The sequence below is a fragment of the Nannospalax galili genome, unplaced genomic scaffold (assembly GCF_000622305.1).
Source record: "Nannospalax galili isolate Female #2095 unplaced genomic scaffold, S.galili_v1.0 scaffold1430, whole genome shotgun sequence".
NCBI lineage: Eukaryota > Metazoa > Chordata > Mammalia > Rodentia > Spalacidae > Nannospalax > Nannospalax galili.
This window is the reverse complement of record NW_008329126.1, coordinates 360,163-366,162: the sequence shown is the minus strand read 5'-3', so window position 1 is coordinate 366,162 and position 6,000 is coordinate 360,163. Positions and strand designations below refer to the sequence as shown.

The 6,000-nt window shown below is 45.0% G+C and overlaps 1 protein-coding gene across 9 annotated transcripts in view; it reads right to left on the bottom strand.

The window, feature by feature from the left end:
• Positions 1–484, bottom strand: part of Ggnbp2 (gametogenetin binding protein 2) — a 39,644-nt gene extending 39,160 nt beyond the window's left edge. For 4 of the 9 annotated variants that reach the window (XM_029562481.1, XM_029562488.1, XM_008831191.3 and 1 more), the window contains exon 1: positions 291–484. The gene's annotated coding sequence lies outside the window, so the exon portion shown is untranslated. Of the gene's footprint in view, positions 1–40; positions 141–290 lie in introns of those variants that run through there. The other 5 variants (XM_029562485.1, XM_029562491.1, XM_029562496.1 and 2 more) reach the window with 3 other exon arrangements.
• Between the last annotated feature and the right edge of the window lie 5,516 nt (positions 485–6,000).

Sequence of the window (6,000 nt, the reverse complement as noted above, 5' to 3'; positions counted from 1 at the left end):
CCGGCCTCCAGTCAGGGTCCAAAGGAGAGGCGGAAAGGACCTGTCGGCCCGGGGACTTCCGCGCTCGGCCTGGAGTCCCGGCTCCACAACCCGCCCAGGCCTCAGCGCCAAAGCGCCGGCCGCCGCCCGAGACCCCAGCCCTCCGCTGGCCCCACTCCCAGCTCGGCGCGCCCCGCCCAGGCGGCCCCCTGGGCTGCAGTTGCCCGGCGCCACCCCGCCCCTGGGAGGGGTCGACCCCGCCTCAGCTCTGCAGACTTCGGGGGTGGGAGCAACTTGGACCCTGTCCTCACCCGGGTCGGCAGAGGGCTCTGCGTTCTGACCTTCGCCGTTTCCGCGGACGCCTCCCTGACCCCCACTTCTGCTCCCCGTTACCGGCTGACGAGGCCCGCGTCAGGCCGGCTTGGGCGGGAGCGTGGCTGCGAATGTCGTTTCCTCTCCAAGCTCAGTCAGCCGCTAGCGCCACGGGGAGTGTGGGAGGGACGGCGGGGGACGTGGGGAGGGTGGGGCCGGGAGGGACCGAGACCTCCGGGCGGGGCCCTGCCTCTTCTCGCGAGACTGCGGCCGCCTCTCGGCTCGTGGCTTTGGAAATCTCTGTGGGGTTACTGGGGGGTGGGCAGTCCTGCGTGAGTGACCCGCGGGGAGCCGCGAATTTACTAAGACACACCCGCAATAGGTAGGCAGGCTTAGCAGGGCTAGCCTCGGCCCCTGTCCGCGCAGCTACGATCCGCTGTGGCTTGGACAGCGGGGCGGAAGGAGAGGAGCAGAGCCCAGTCTGAGCGGACCCCACTGGTCTGTGAGCACTTAGGTAAGAGCTGAGGAGCCGAGGTCAGGGAAAAAAACGGGTAAGTCCGGCCAGGAAACAAACTGGCCTTGATTTCCAGGACCTTCCGCAGTTGAAGACTAAAGGAAAGGACCCTGCCATGCTGACTGACCCGGAGCCAGCCGCCTCACTGAGACCGCATCAAGATCTCTCCATGAGGGTGGAAAAACATACCGGATTTGTTAACACCATTGGCAGAAAATTGGGCAGTAGCGTGTGTGAAGGTCCTGGCCAGAGGAACTAATGCAGTTAATATTAACTTAGGGACTCCCTTGGGCAAAGTACTGGTCATGGCCAAAGGCCCTACCATCTGACCATCTCCCTAGAAGCAGAGCTGCTGTTAAGACAATTCGTCTGCACTCTGCCATGTTTTCAGGTCTCTGAAGAGGCCCATTGTAAAGCCAAAATGTAGGGAATTAGTTTGTCTAGATGATTTTGATGATAAAGGCATTTGCTGCGTGTATAACTGACTAATCTTAAGGATCTAATATCTCCTCGTAGAATAGGCCAAAGCTGTTGTTACTAACCTTTAATGAAGTCTTTAAAATTCACAACAACAACAAAAAAAACCCATAGTACATCCTTTACCATGTTAACTTATGACATTGTGTGGTCACTTTTAAAGTAGGTGACATAATAAACTGGAAGAACCACTGTTCATTCCCAAAGGTGTGATTATCTAGTTAAGTATGTCTTTGGGCCGTACTGAAAACAGAACAGTGTGATCCTTACCTTAAATCCAATAAGCATATGGGAATTGCATGGAGCTTGGGGCAAGTTACTGTATACAGTAAAAAATCTGGACATTTTGAGAGACTTGTGTTTAATGTAAAAACAGTGCAGTACTTTTTTTTGTCTAGAAGCCTATAAAGGTACAATTCATGTACCTCCTTTAAGTCATTTAAATTTTGGATTCTGTTAGGGAACATTGAGCTTGGGGCTGGAGAGATGGCTCAGTGGTTAAGAGCACTGACTGCTCTTGCAGAGGAACTGGGTTCTATTCCCAGCACCCACATGGCAGCTATGAACCGTCCTTAACTCCAGTTCCAGGGGAATCTGAAGCCCTCTTCTGACCTCTGCAGCATTGCAGGACATGGGTGCACTCACATACATACAAGCAATACACTCATACACATAGAAAAATTTTTTTAAAAATTTAAAAAAAAAGAACACTGAACTCAATGCACAGCTAATTTTCATCACCTACTAGCCAAGAATCAAACTACAAAGAAAATGATAGTTGATTAGAATATCTTGTTTTCACTGTAATAGCCACATTATTTGACATGGCAGTAAAATCAATGGCAGAATGTTATTTAGTTCTTATCTGAGAATCTGCAAGTTGGACTTTATTTTTCATGATCTGACAAGTAAGTTCTATTTTATCAGTTAAAAGTATGACCCAGGTTTGATTCCCAGTGCCTACATGGCAGTTAACAACTGTCTGTAAGTCCAGTTCCAGGGGATCTGACACCTTCTGACCTCCACGGGCATTGCAAGGAACGGGTGCACTTACATGCAGGCAATACGCTCATACACGTTTAAAATATTTTATTTTCATTTCATGTGTATGAGTGTATTGGCTGCATGTATGTGAGTACACCCGTGTCCTGCAATGCCGCGGATGTCAGAAGAGGGCTTCCGATTCTCCTGGAACTGGAGTTAAGGACAGATCGTAGCAACCATGTGGGTGCTGGGAATCGAACCTGGGTCCTCTGCAAGAGCAGTCAGTGAGTGCTCTTAACCACTGAGCCATCTCTCCAGCCCCAACATGTTTAAAATAAAATTAAATTTTTTTTAAGTAGGAACAACAACAACAAAAAGAACAATCCTGTAATCCCAGCACTTGGGAAGCTGAGGCATGAAGTTTACTGTAAGTTCAAGGCCACCCTGGACTACACAGACCCTGTCTCAAAATAACAAAGTAAAAATAGAAATACATTAAGTATTTAAAAATAAGTTAAAATGTAAACTCCTTAAAGGGAGGGACTTTGTCTCTTCTGTTTGTATTCCTGGTACCTTTACCTATTAGAGCTCAGTAAATCATTGCTGAATGAGTTTGTCTATAAACTAAATCAAATCAGACTGGGCTTTGCATACTAATTCTTCTGATTTTATGAATGCTATTTCATTATTTTTCCTTTAGGGCTTCCAGAATTGGAAGATGGAAAAAAATATTGTAAACTTTGTCGATGAGTCAGTATCTGTATTTGTCAAGACGTAAACTTACCGAGACACTTAAGACCTAGAAAGTATTGGAGGGCTAGGAATATAGCTCAGAGGTAGAGTACCTGGCCTAGCAGACTTGTGGTCCCTAGTACCACAAAAACAGATACCAGAAAAATGCATACAATAAGAAAATACAAGTATGACGGAGCAGTTACAAAAAGCAGCAGACCCAACGGATTTAAATCATCAAACAATTGACTGTACATGCTCTAAATGGAAAAAAATGAAGTTGAGCAATTCTGCCCTCTTCTGGCTGTTTGAACAAATTGTAGAGCACTGGAACTCCAACATGGCAGAAAAACCAATCACCTTTCAGTTATGCTAAATTTACATATTATAATCTTATTGGTTAAGTTTCAAAAGCCCTTTTTAATTAAAAATAAGATATAATTAGTTAGCAAATACACAGGCATTGCACCAGGGCATGGTGGTGCACGCCTTTAAACCCTGCACTCAGGATGCACGGGCACAGGGATCTCTGTGAGTTCGAGACCAGCCTGGTGTACATAGTGAGTTCCAGGCCAGCTGGGGCTACAGGTAGACCTTGTCTCAAAAAGACCAAAAAATGAAAAAGTAGGCAACAGCTTAAGTAAACTAGTAAAAAACATTTATCAATTAACAGTTTTATTTTAAAAATTGAGAGTTAGAGATGTGGCTTAATAATAGAATGATTGGCCAGCATGCCTGAAGCCCTGGGTTCAATCCTCAGCAACACAGAATTTATAGTTTGAAAATAGCTAAAACAACCTATATCTAGGCTGCACCTGTTCTATACTACCCAAGTAGCTTAGATTGTTACTAAATATCAAAGTAAACATCCTGATCATCTGTTTGTTTTGTCTTTCTGAAACAAGGTCTTCCTGTAGCCCCAGCTGACCTGGAACTCCCTCTGTAGACCAGGTTGGCCCTGAACTCAAAAAGATCCACCTGCCTCTGCTGGGATTAAAGGTATGCGCCACCACACCTGGCAGTTACTTCTTATTTGTACTTGAAGAGCAAGGCTCTTTTTTTTTTTTTTTTTTTAAAGGCAAGGTCTCACTATATAACCATAGCTGGCCTGGAATTTGCTATGTAGACCAAGATAGACTTGAATTTACAGAGATCTGCCAGTCTCCAGAGTGCTGGGATTACAGACATGTACCACCTCATCCCATGTTTTTTGTTTTGGTGATGGTGGTATTTTTTTTTTTGACACAGGTCCAGCCCTGCCTCAAACTCACTACATTATGTAGCTGAGGCTGGACTTCAACTCCTGATCCTCCTGCCTCCATTTTCCAACTGCTGGGATTATAGACTTTTACCATGACACCTGACCAATATTGTGCCCACTTTAAGATACACCTTGACCATCAGAACTGGAAACTAGCCGGGCATGGTGGTGCATGCCGTTAGTCCCAACACCCGGGAGTCAAAGGCAGGCAGATCTCTCTGAGTTTGAGGCCAGTCTGGTCTACATAGCCAAGTTCCAGGCCAGCTGGGGGCTACAGGGAGCCCGATTCAAAAAAGACCAAAAAAAGGGCTGGGCGTGGTGGCGCACACCTTTAATCCCAGCACCAGGAGGCAGAGGCAGGCAGATCTCTGTGCGTTCAAGGCCGTCCTGGTCTACATAGTGAGTTCCAGGACAGCTGGGGCTACAGAGACACCATCTCAAAAAGACCAAAAAAAAAAAAAAAAATTTATGAGTTTTAGATTTTTGAACAGCAGACTCCTTTCTAGATTGGTTCTTGATTTGACACTTGTTTTTTTCTGCTGCTTAACAGTGTAATAGTTCAATGAGTTTCCCCTCACTAGACTGCAAGTTCCAAGATACTAGAAAATTTGTTTCTGAGATGGTCTGTGTAGCCTAGGCTAGCCTTAAACTCTACATCCTCCTGCCACAACCTCCCAAGTAGGATGACAGGCATTTATACCTACTTGTCCTTTATCATTGTATCCCTGGCAGAGTAGGCTAAAATGTATTAGTCTTAAAGCACAACTTGGGCTGGAGAGATGATGGCTCAGCAGTTAAGAGCGCTGGCTGCTTTTACAGAGGACCAGGGCTGGGTTCCCAGCAGCCACATGGCAGCTAACAGATCCAAAGGATCTGATGCCCTCTTCTGGTCTCATCAGACATTGCATGCATGACATGGGTCTGCTTACATACATGCAACCAAAACACTCATAAAAAAAATTGTACAGTTGGGCTTAGTGGTATATACTTATTTAAGTACATTTATTAACCAATGTTAACACATTAAATGAATCTATATACTGCTAGTCAGAGCAGCTTACAAAACACCAGAATACATCATAGAACCAGACAGCCACAATGGGTAAGTGGTTATCATCTTACAAAACACCAGAATGCATCATAGAACTGGACAGCCACGATGGGTAAGTGGTTATAATCTCTTTATCTGAGTGAGACTCAAGAGGCAGGATGATCATGAGTTCCAGGCCAGCCTGGGCAAGAGTTCAAGACTAATGTGGGCTACACAGTAAGAAAGACCCTGTGTCAAAGCTTTTGTCTCTGGGGGGGAAAAAAAGCAAAATATATCTAACAGATACCTGAAAAAAACTGTTTCAATTTTGATGTATACAAAACTATATCATCCAATACAATCTTATCTGTAGCATTTAACAGTTTTTCACTTCAAAAGTATTTGGCTTTAAAAACTTGCTTTTTAACTGGGCCTGGTGGTGCACGCCTTTAGTCTCAGCACTCCGGAGGCAGAGGCAGGCAGATGGATCTCTGTGAGTTTGAGGCCAGCTCATCTACATAGCTCCAGGCCAGCTGGAGCTACAAGGAGACCCTGTCTCAACAAGACAAAAAATATAGAAACTTGCTTATTTCTAGGCTTTATTAAAAGATCAAAGTTGAGTAGTAAAGATTGAAAATCCACAATTTATACTGAAATATCTTAATGTAAACATGTTATATAATACAAACATTATAATCATACAATTATATG